Below are 12,115 nucleotides of genomic sequence, written 5' to 3' on the forward strand. Positions count from 1 at the left end.
TATATGTATATCGGGGCGCACTTATGGATATGAGAGTAGTCTTTTGTCCCTTTTGAAATATTTGTGGGAACATACACATATAAATATGTATGTTTGTATGTAATTCCCCTATGAAAGGGAAAACCCGTTAATATTATGTATGTCAAATTATTGGAGCTTCCCACAGACCGATGATGACCCCTCAACATTGAACTCCCGTAGTTGTTTTATGAATTTCCTTTCAAACAAGCTATGGAACCCCTAATCTAAATTTAAAACGTAACCATAGACTTATCTAAAGGTATGCATTATTGAAACCGACACAAGACTCAAGATGACCTTTAAGGTTACTCTCTGCAAACAATTTCAATGTACTATCCTGGGAATAATTATCTAAGTACCCATTTCACCTGTCTTCTCCCCAAACCTCCACGTTCATTGAACTTTCAGTAGCCACATAATCTTCCAAATGTTTATCTGCAGTAATTTACATAATTAGGCAAATATTTGTCAATGGCAAAGTGTTGTAAAGTAGCTACTGTTGTGGGATTTCGGCAAGATAAAGTCATCACAAATAAGTCTCCTCCAAAATCTCAAGATAAAAACGCAAGCAACAGCAGGCGACAGTAGCTCCATATGAAAACAGAAAAAAAGTAGAACTTGCAGTCAGAATGCAAATAAAACTGTCAACAAATGTTAAACACAGATTTAGAAGCAACCAACCGACCAACTATCCTCCACACAGAAGATGAAAACGAAGCAATGTAAACAAATTTGTAAGGAAATGTCAACCCCATAACAGCATCATGAAACGGTAGGTAAGATGTTTGTTCCTGTTTTGATAACAAAAAACTAAAAAATATAAAACAAAAAACCAAAAAATGTTAAGCAAATAAAAGATAGTTTTATTTTTCTTTTTTGGTCCAGATTTGGAAATTAAGCGTTTCTAGACTTTATATCTTCGCTCTGCCTTCCTTCCCCTCTAGGCAAACATGTTTGGGGCAGAAGATTTAAAGCTTTCCAAAGGGGTCTTAAGACCATATACATAAATATAGAGGTGCCGTGGCTGGCTCTTATTCCATATGCGTGACAATTTGCTAAAGAAAATAAACAATTTTGTTTTTTAGGTTGTTTGTCGTTGCTCTCGTTGCACCAAGCATTGCCTGCTACTTTCAATTGCACAGCAGCCTAAAAAACTAACAAAAACCACAAGTAGTAGATGCATGTGTGTCTGTCTTTCTATCTGGCTCGCTGGCTGACTACATGACATTAATGTTGTTGTAGGTGGCTGGGCTGCTGCAATTGCGGTTGCTTCTGGTGCATTGGCGTCTCAATGCCCGTTTTTTGTCGTATTGCCGGCACTTGAACACTACAAAACAAAACATCTTCTAATTTACGCTGACAATAAGGTGTTGTTGGTATTTTGTTGTACAACCAACGATGGCTTTTTCTTTTCGGGAGACAGTTTACGAAATTTGTTGTTTTGTTTTCTTAACGTCGAACCACAACCAAGAAAAATATTAGAAGAAGAAAACGTTATTTTTCTTACGGAAGGAAAACAAAATATTTTTATGGAGGTTATTGTTGTTGCCGGAGGTGATTGTGCTACTGCTGCCTAGATACATAGGTAAATGCAATAGTTCCCAATATCAAATGAAAAGGGGAACAAACAGTAGTTTTACTGCATCAGGCCTATTAATAAAGTCAGGTGGACAGACATAAGGGCAATTACGATAGATAAACATGAAACGGCACTGTGGGTAGGGAGCAATGAAATTCAGACTAAAAACTTTAGGGTCTCAAGATTTTTTCGCATAGAAAATAATTGAGACCTGAGCGTCTCAAGAATTTTTTCTATATAAAAAATTGAGATCTTAGTATCTCAAGAATGTTTTTTCGAAAGAAAAAATAGAGACCTCATGGTCTCAGTAATTTTTTTATAAAAATATAGAGAACTGAGGTTCTCAGAATTTTTCTAAAGGGAAAATACAGATCTGAAGGTTTCAGGAGTTTTTTCTATAGAAAAAATTGAGACCTGAAGGTCTCAAGAATTTTTTCTATAGAAAAAATTGAGACCTGTGGGTCTCAAGAATTTTTCTATAGAAAAAATTGAGACCTGTTAGTCTCAAGAATTTTTCTATAGAAAAAATTGAGACATAAGGTTCTCAAGAATTTTTTCTATAGCAAAAAATTGAGACCTGAGGGTCTCAAGAATTTTTTCTATAGAAAAAATTGAGACCTAAGGGTCTCAAGAAATTTTTCTATAGAAAAAATTGAGACCTAAGGTCTCAAGAAATTTTTCTATAGAAAAAATTGAGACCTAAGGGTCTCAAGAATATTTTCTATAGAAAAAATTGAGACCTAAGGGTCTCAAGAATTTTTTCTATAGCAAAAAATTGAGACCTGAGGGTCTCAAGAATTTTTTTTATAGCAAAAAAATTGAGACCTGAGGGTCTCAAGAATTTTTTCTATGGAAAAATTGAGACCTGAGGGTCTCAAGAATTTTTTCTATAGAAAAATTGAGACCTGAGGGTCTCAAGAATTTTTTCTATAGAAAAATTGAGACCTGAGGGTCCCAAGAATTTTTTCTATAGAAAAAATTGAGACCTGATGGTCTCAAGAAGTTTTTCTGTAGAAAAAATTGAGACCTGAGGGACTTAAGAATTTTTTCTGTAGAAAAAATTGAGTCCTGAGGGTCTCAAGAATTTTTTCTATAGAAAAAATTGAGACCTGAGGGTGTCAAGAATTTTTTCTGTAGAAAAAATTGAGACCTGAGGGACTTAAGAATTTTTTCTGTAGAAAAAATTGAGACCTGAGGGACTCAAGAATTTTTTTCTATAGAAAAAATTGAGACCTGAGGGTCTCAAGAAGTTTTTCTATAGAAAAATTGAGACCTGAGGGTCTCAAGAATTTTTTCTATAGAAAAAATTGAGACCTGATGGTCTCAAGAAGTTTTTCTGTAGAAAAAATTGAGACCTGAGGGTCCCAAGAATTTTTTCTATAGAAAAAATTGAGTCCTGAGGGTCTCAAGAATTTTTTCTATAGAAAAAATTGAGACCTGAGGGTGTCAAGAATTTTTTCTGTAGAAAAAATTGAGACCTGAGGGACTTAAGAATTTTTTCTGTAGAAAAAATTGAGACCTGAGGGACTCAAGAATTTTTTTCTATAGAAAAAATTGAGACCTGAGGGTCTCAAGAAGTTTTTCTATAGAAAAATTGAGACCTGAGGGTCTCAAGAAGTTTTTCTATAGAAAAATTGAGACCTGAGGGTCTCAAGAATTTTTTCTATAGAAAAATTGAGACCTGAGGGTCTCAAGAATTTTTTCTATAGAAAAAATTGAGACCTGAGAGTCTCAAAAATTTTTTCTGTAGAAAAAATTGAGACCTGAGGGACTCTAGAATTTTTTCTATAGAAAAAATTGAGACCTGAGGGTCGCACGAATTTTTTCTATAGAAAAATTGAGACCTGAGGGTCTCACGAATTTTTTCTGTAGAAAAAATTGAGACCTGAGGGTCTCAAGAATTTTTTCTGTAGAAAAAATTGAGACCTGAGTGTCTCAAGAATTTTTTCTATAGAAAAAATTGAGACTTGAGGGTCTCTAGAATTTTTTCTATAGAAAAATTGAGACCTGAGGGTCTATAGAAAAATTGAGACCTGAGGGTCTCAAGAATTTGTTCTATAGAATAATTGAGACCTGAGGGTCTCAAGAATTTTTTCTATAGAAAAATTGAGACCTGAGGGTCTCAAGAAATTTTTTCCTCAAAATTTTTCGTACAGAAAAAAGTGACACTTGACGGTTTTTCCTATAGAAAAAGGAAAAAATGAGTAAGTTCAGAGGGTCTCAAGAAGTTTTCCTATAGAAAAAATTAAGCCCTGTGCTTATCAAGATTTTTTCTTATGAAAAAAAAGAATTTTTACCCATAGCAAAACCTTATGCTCATCTATAGGAAGTCATTCTGCCCTTCTATTGGAATGCCTTCTGCTCTTCTATAGGAAGGCCCTCTGCACTTTTGTAGGAAAGCAGTCTGCTCTCCTAAAGGAAGGTCTTTTGTTCTTTAAAGGGAGACCATCTCCTCTGCTATAGATAAAATTGAAAATTAAAAAAGCTATTGAAAAAAGTCCTGAGGGTCTCAAGAACTTATTTTTTAGACACTCAGATCTTAAATTTTTATAGAAAAAATTCTATCTATGGAAAAATGAGTTCTGTTGGAAAAATGAGAAATGGAGTCTCAACAATTTTTGCTACAGAAAAAATTTAAACCTGAGGTTCTAGTGAATTTTTCTGAGAGTATATTCCCATGGGAAGTACTTCTTTATTGAACAACTTAATAAATGTTTTCTATCCCTACCACTGTGCATTAGTCTGCAACTGCATTTCAATGAAAAGCAACGACGAAAAACGCCAAAATGAAAATTTTTTAATAAAGCCCATAGAGTGAAAAAATTAGTTCACGATATCAAAACAAAACATTTCAAACTCTAGACGCGTAATGAACAATTCAGTAGGCTAGATAAACCACCGCCATACATTCCTATTGCAGCACAATCACCAGCAGCAACCCAACATAAAAAGGGGAGACCCTCTTATCAGCCATGCCTTCATTACGTATGGCATGGTAATGTTTTTCTTCTTCTTCAACAACAATTTCGGTATGTTTTTTTTTCAAAAGCGAACAATTTCAAAAACCAGAAGGTGTTTTTCACTCACTCTCACTCCCTAATTAGAAACGTTTTCATTGCGTTATCACTGCGGCTGAATGAAATTCATGAATAACTTTATTTATTGTGATAAGGAGCGAAATAAACAATAACAAAAAGACATCTTTAGTTAGGAAAATATTTTTATAAAATTTCAAAAAACAAAAAAAGAAAACATTAAAATTATCAGTAGACCAAAATAGACAAATAAACCTATATTTTGAGAAAGCCAGCTTTTTTTGGAGTGAAGAAAAATCTTTTGTAGCTGCTCCCCTTGCTGAAGCCAATCAACATTTCACCTGTTTCCTGACAGTCGACAACTTCTTTTTGGCGCTCTTTTTTGGTTTTTTGTTAAATTTTTGTGTTAGGTGGACTTTCTGCCACCATAATCACACTTGTTGTGCTTTGTAGCGTTTGAAGTTCGCCTCTTGGAGTAGCCTTACTTCTGTAACTGTGGCGTGTTTGTTATCTTTAAGTCCAATATCTTTGCCGTTCGTTTCAAGTTGGTTCGTTAGCAAAGCTTTACTTCTTAGTTGGCCTTTTAACGCGTTAGCGCTAGTTTTTTTTCTTTTTTCGTTTTTTGCTGCCATTTAGTAGGTGTCGTTTTGTTTACGGCTCTGGAGCGGCAAAAACGATATTTTAACAAGCCTTTTGTTTATTAGTTGACATTTTTTCCAGTTACGTCGCCTGGCTTATGTCAAGTTGACTTTTTGCATGTTTTCATTTAGTTTAGATTTGGCTGCGTTAAGAAATATATATTGTTTTAAGTACATATTTTCTAGGAATTTTGAAAACTGTCAGCCACACGAAACTTAAACAAACAGAATTTTTATATTGATTTTTTTAAAAAGAATTCATAGAATAATAATAGTGTCTAAACGGGCATAGATGGAATGGGTTCCATTACAACTAGATGGCACATTATAGTTTCATTTGTCATAAATTCTTACATCACATAAACAGACTACAAGTACCATTTGTAATTAAGAATACAAGAAAGAAGGCCTTAATGTAGACCGGTTCATTCACAACGGCGACAACTCCGTATTTTCAGAATGTGTCAAATACCGAAAATCAGGCGATATCACTTCATGGAGACAATTCCAAAACGTGGACCTACTCCGATAAAATTCGGTGGTACCTTTCTATTGGGTGCTATTGCATAACCATGCATAACATACATAATGCGTCTAAAATATGCGTCTAAATGAAGACTTAATATCAATATTTGTATACATTTCGGTTAGATAATGTGCATATAATAGTGGAGGGTATAAAAACAACAATATCCGCACGCTACATTCCAGCAGGGTGAATTCGAAGTTGTAATCATAACTTTCTGTCGGCAGCAGCCCGGCAGATTTCGCCGAACTCAGACAGATGATCAACGTATCCCAATATCCAAGCAGATATCAACAACCTCATCAGTAGACAGCGGAATTTGATGCAACTCCTAGTTTTGGTCCGATTCATGTCAAATTTTGGGACCAGGTATATTTTTGGGTTCTGATTCAATTGCAATCGAAACATATGACATATGCAACAAATATTTCAATAAACGGTACAAAAATTGTTGTATGTACAATTTTTATACCCTCAGCCTTTAGGCTATGAAGGGTATATACACTTTCATACGGGCAAAATGTGCCTCATCGAAATAATGGTTTTAGACCCCAAGTATGTTTGGACGAAATGTGTTTCAGACAATTTGGAGTCGATTGAGCAATGTCCGTCCGTCTGTCTGTCTGGCTGGATGGAGCGCACGATAACTCTCGAACGGATGAACCGATTCGGTTCAAATTTTGGCTTTCGTAATATTTTGCCCAAACTTAGTTTAAGTTCGAAGATGAGCTATATCGGTCCACTCCTTCCGGTACCTCCCCCACAAAAGTTCGATAATTTTCGGAAAATTTGTGCGCACGATAACTCTTGAAGGGAGTAACCGATATGGTCCATACTTTGCCCGTCGTGGAGCGTGTACCAGACTTAGATCAGGTTTTAATATGGACTCAATTGGTCCACTCCGTCGGGTACCTCCCATCATCAGGGGCAAGTCCATACTTCCTGAGAAAATAGCCTGAAAGTTGCAAAAAACCCCTATGACACCGTGTGAGGAGGTTGGAGGGCAAAATAACTCTCGAACAGGTCTGCCGATTCGGTCCAAAATTTGGTCTTAGTAATATTTTGTCCAAACATAGTTTAAGTTCGAAGATAAGCCATATCGGTCCACTCCTTCAGGTACCTCCCCCACAAAAGTTCAAAAATGTTCGGTAAAATTGTGCGTACGATAACTCTTGAAGAGAGTGGCCGAATTGGACCATACTTTACAAATCTTAATATATCTACCAGATATAGATCAGGTTCAAATATGGACTATATTTGTCCACTCCATCCGGTACCTCCCACACAAAATTTCGGATACATGTTCACTTTAAGACCCGCTTTCGAATCACTTTGATTTTTGTTGAAGCAACTTGCATTCGCTCAATTGCGATGGTAAAAGTTGTTTCAGGGGCAAGTCCATACTTCTTGAGCAAACATCCCTGAAGTTGTAAAATATGCACAGGCTGAGGGTATATCTCTGTCGGCCAAGCCGACTGATACTTTTTTACTTGTTCTGTTTAAAATTCTTTTCAGACAAGTCAATAAAATAGAGAAATGTATAACCACAGCCTCAACCTTCAAAATACCGAAAATCGGGAGGTATCGTTCTATGGGGGCTATGTGAAGGCTTGAACCTAAACCGACAAATTTTAGGTGGAAAGTTGTTTACCCCCAAGGAAGACTTAATACCAAATTTCAGCCATTTTGGCAGAATATTGGGGCCACAACCTTCAAAATACCGGAAATCGGGAGGTACCGTACTATGGGGGCTATATGAAGACGTTGACCTATACTGACAAATTTCAGGTGGAAAGTTTTATACTCCCAAGGAAGACCACAAATCCTTGTATATATTTTTGCATATGGTTTTGCATATGCTCATTTTATGCAAATATGTAGAAATATGTCAAAATATGCACGATATGCAAACAATTTCTGGGCCTAATTTGTTTTATTTTGTGATAAAGCTAGTTTCTGTCTAATCAGATTTCCTCTACGACCATCCTAACCATATATGCATTTGCATAGGATTCCGCTGTCTACTCATCAGCCATCAACCAGCAATTGATAGGAATAAATGGATCGATCACCTACATAATTGTGAAACTTGTTTACGAAAATCATTTGGTATGAGTAGAGGTAATATGAGTGTTAAAGTTCTGTTCACATGTGGCACCCCTGTAATTTACAGACATCAAAATAGCAGAAGCAACAACCAAGGCAAAACCATAAACAAAATCTTATAACGCTGGTCATCGTAAAACACTCGTGAACATATGCAGCTACCTTGCACAAATTCTGAGACTTTCTATCAATACGTCAATTCATTCGGAAATATGCGGAAATAGCGGATACTCCAACCGACCAATTTCCCTCTTGTGAACATTGGGTAATATATTGGAAGTGTTGCTTCCACCTGCCAAGACTCGGCATCAGTCAGCTATCAACATATATTCAGGAAAGCTCGCAGGACCACAAACGCCCTCAACGACAATGAGAGTCCCGAAGCTGGAGTTCTCTAGCACCACCAGACAAAGCATCATACAAGGAGACTCTGGTTGCGACGCACAGTGGTTCAGAATGGTTTTTTTCTGGTCAAGACTCTGTAACTTTTGAACAGATAGAGATATTTTCATTTTTTTGTTCGCCAAATAACACAATCAACTTTTCGATTCAAATTCGATCTTGTAGTTGCAGAGGAAATCAAGGCTAAAGTTAAAAATTAAAAAAACATTTTTGAAAAAAAAAAAAAATTAAAATTTGTTCCAAAATTAAAAAATACTCCTAGGGTTTTCATTTGTGTAAAAATGCTATAATTTATATGTAAAAGACACACGTTTTTAACTATGTAATTTCAATAAATTAAAAAAGTGTTGAACGGGCGGAAGTTGAAGTTCCGAAGCCTGGATACTTGCGCAAGCAGTTAAGGCAGTGCTTGGTGTGTTTGAGAGGAAAATTCTTCGAAAGATCTACGGGCCGATTTGCGTTGACGGTGAATATCGACGTCGTATGAACCACGAGCTATATAAGCTATACAAAGACATGAATATAGTTAAACGTATCGAGATGCAGCGATTGCGTTGGCTAGGCCATGTAATAAGAATGAGCGATGATAAACCCGCTAAAAAGGCGTGTAAATTCGAGCCACATGGCGGTGCACGCAGAATTGGGAGGCCAAAGAATAGGTGGCTGAAGAGATGACAAGGCGCGGTATTCCAAAAAGCGAAGCACGAAACAGAGAGAATTGGAGATCTTTTCTTAGTTTGGTCTATGGAACAAATATTCTGTAATGGGCCAGCGAAGTAAGTAAGTATATGAAGGCCTGAACCTAAACCTACAAATTTAAGGTGGAAAGTTGTTTACCCCCAAGGAAGACTTAATACCAAATTCAGCGGGATATTGAGGCCACAACCTTCAAAATACCAAAAATCGGGAGGTACCGTACTATGGGGATTATAAAAAGTCGTGGACCTATACCGACAAATTTTAAGTGGAAAGTTTTATACCCCCAAGGAAGACTTAATACCAAATTTCACCCATTTCGGAGGGATATTGAGGACACAACCTTCTAACTACAAGAAATCCGGAGGTACCGTTCTATGGGGGCTATATGAAGACGTGGGCCTATACCGGCAAATTTTAGGTGGAAAGTTTTATACCCCCAAGGAAGACTTAATACCATATTTCGGCCATTTTGGAGGGATATTGAGGCCACAACCTTCAAAATAACAGAAATCCGGAGTTACCGTTCTATGGGGCCTATATGAAGACGTGGACCCATGTCGAGAAATTTCAGGTGGAATGTTTTATACCCCCAAGGAAGACTCAATACCAAATTTCTGCCATTTCGGAAGGATATTGAGGCCACAACCTTCAAAATACAAGAAATCCGGAGGTACCGTCCTACCGGGCTATATTAAGACGTGAACCTATACCGAGAAATTTCAGGTGGAAAGTTTTATACCCCCAACGAAGACTAAATACCAAATTTCAGTCATTTCGGTGGGATATTGAGGATACAACTTTCAAAATACCGAAAATCGGGAGGTACCGTTCTATGGGGGCTATATGAAGTCGTGGACCTTTAGTGACAAATTTCAGCTGGAATGTTTTGTACTCCCAACGAAGGCCAAGACTCCGACTTCAAACGAGTTTTTTTTTCACGAGAGTGAATTCCTATACCACTAAAAATTAATAAAATGTGCACAAATTTTTAACTATTTCCTATATTTTGGCCTATATAGGCTAATGTGTTAGCTTTTCCTTACATATTCATTAGAAAGGGCATTCATTCGAATAAACTCGAACATATCAATATTGTTTCTGCCGAATCTTACATTGAAGAATAGCAAAGTTAGAAAGTTCTTGTCGGTTTTCGTTTTTTTGCACGAGTATATTCTTGATGAAGAAAATATTAAAGCTTTTAAAATAGGTGAAAATGAAGGGGCAAAACAAATCATAAGGACTACATGCAATAAAAATTATAGGCGATTCATGACCAAGTTTCAAACTGGATGTAAGCCAACATTTTAGTGCGCTTAGCCCCAAAAAGGAGACCCCCAGTTTTAAAGCTCAATAAAAGCCATTTTTCATGATTTTTTCCGAGAAAACTACGTAACTTTTTGGCAGATTTTTTTTTTCTTTATCTGAAAGAGAAAAATATTACGAAGTTTTGAGGCCGTCTACGAAACCCTGTTTTTTATGTGGTGCCAACTCTAGCTCGAAAACGAAGATGGATGTTTTCGGGATCTGAAAAACTAGCACACGATGAGATTTCGTGCATGAAAATATTCTGCAAAAATTTTTCTAGGAAAATTGTACGTAGTGTCGGTCTACTAGGACAAGAAATCGATATTGTCATGTTTTCATTGCCCTTTATTACTTTCCCCGATCCTTTCTCATGAAAACTCTATGATTATGTATTTCATTGAATTTCGAATATGCTCTTGATTGTATAGAAAACTCAGATACACTTGAACTATATCTGTTCCTGGCAGACAGATCCGGTTATTTGAATATCTGCATTTAAACTTTAGATTCTAAAGCCCTCATTGAGTATATGATGAATCCTATAAGAAAGATTCGCCGTTTGTCAGACTTCTGAATTATGGCGGGATGAAGCTGTCGTTGACCAACGAAGCATTTATGATCCCTAAGAGAGTAAGAAAGTAACGGATGAAACTGATAGTGGACAATGAAAACGTGACAATATCGATTTCTTGGATATGGGAAACCTATATAAAATTTTCGGTGGAAAATTTTTGTAAACATTTTATTTTGTTTTACTTTTTGAGTTTAAGATCTAGAAGGACAGAAAAGTTCCTCATTCTATTTAACTGAAAACATGTCATCTAAAAATGATGAAACAATATCTCCAAACAGAGATATAAAACTATTTTTTCAATGATTTATGGGGGTCAATCAAAAAATTCATTATGTTATAACTCAGAAATTTCAGCTATGGGATCCTTTGGGGTTCTAAATTGGGGCTTTCATTCCGAAAAGGAATTTTTCCACCCTCAAATCTTGACTTCCATTTCGTGTCACAGGGTATTCAGTAAGATTTCCCATAGAGACCACAACAAGATGAGAATACCAATAGACCTTTGTGAGAAGACTAGTAAGACTTCTGACGAAATAGGTTAAAGGTCTAATCTTAATTCGATTGTTATAGAACTTTACTTTCATTTGCAAAAATATAAAGAATCAATTGGATCAACAAAATAGCAAGGCCGATAGCCCTAGTTGCTAGTGCTTTTTTATTATAATTTTTATTATAATTTTTATTATAATTTTTAATTGTAATAAATATTTTTAAAATAAAAAAATAAAATAAACAAAATAGCAATGAATAGACTACACCTCAGAGGATAGTAAATATTCAGTGAATTGTCCTTTAACTTAGTATAATATACCGTTTGTATATATATTTTCTTATACCTTTCTTATAAAATAAATAATGATTTTTAAAAAATGTTCTTGTTCCAAATTTAATGTTATATTTCTATAACGTGGAAAAAATTTTGCCCGGAGTCGAGTTATTTTCTTCGACTCAGACTCCGACTCCAGCAAAATTACTCGACTCCGACTCGTAGACTCCGACTCCGAAACCCTGACGAAGACTTTATACAAAATGTCAGCCATTTAAGTGTGATGTTGAGGCCACAACTTTCAAAATATCGGAAATAGGAAGGTACCGTTATATGGGGGCTATATGAAGACGTGGACCCATGCGGACACATTTAAGGTGTAAAGTTTCATACCCCAACGAAGACTTAATACCACATTTCAGCCATTTCGGTGGGATTTTTAGACTACAAATCCTTGTATATAT

This window comes from Musca autumnalis, unplaced genomic scaffold (genome assembly GCF_047663935.1).
Source record: "Musca autumnalis isolate F117 unplaced genomic scaffold, ASM4766393v1 scaffold_5, whole genome shotgun sequence".
Taxonomy (NCBI): Eukaryota; Metazoa; Arthropoda; class Insecta; order Diptera; family Muscidae; genus Musca; species Musca autumnalis.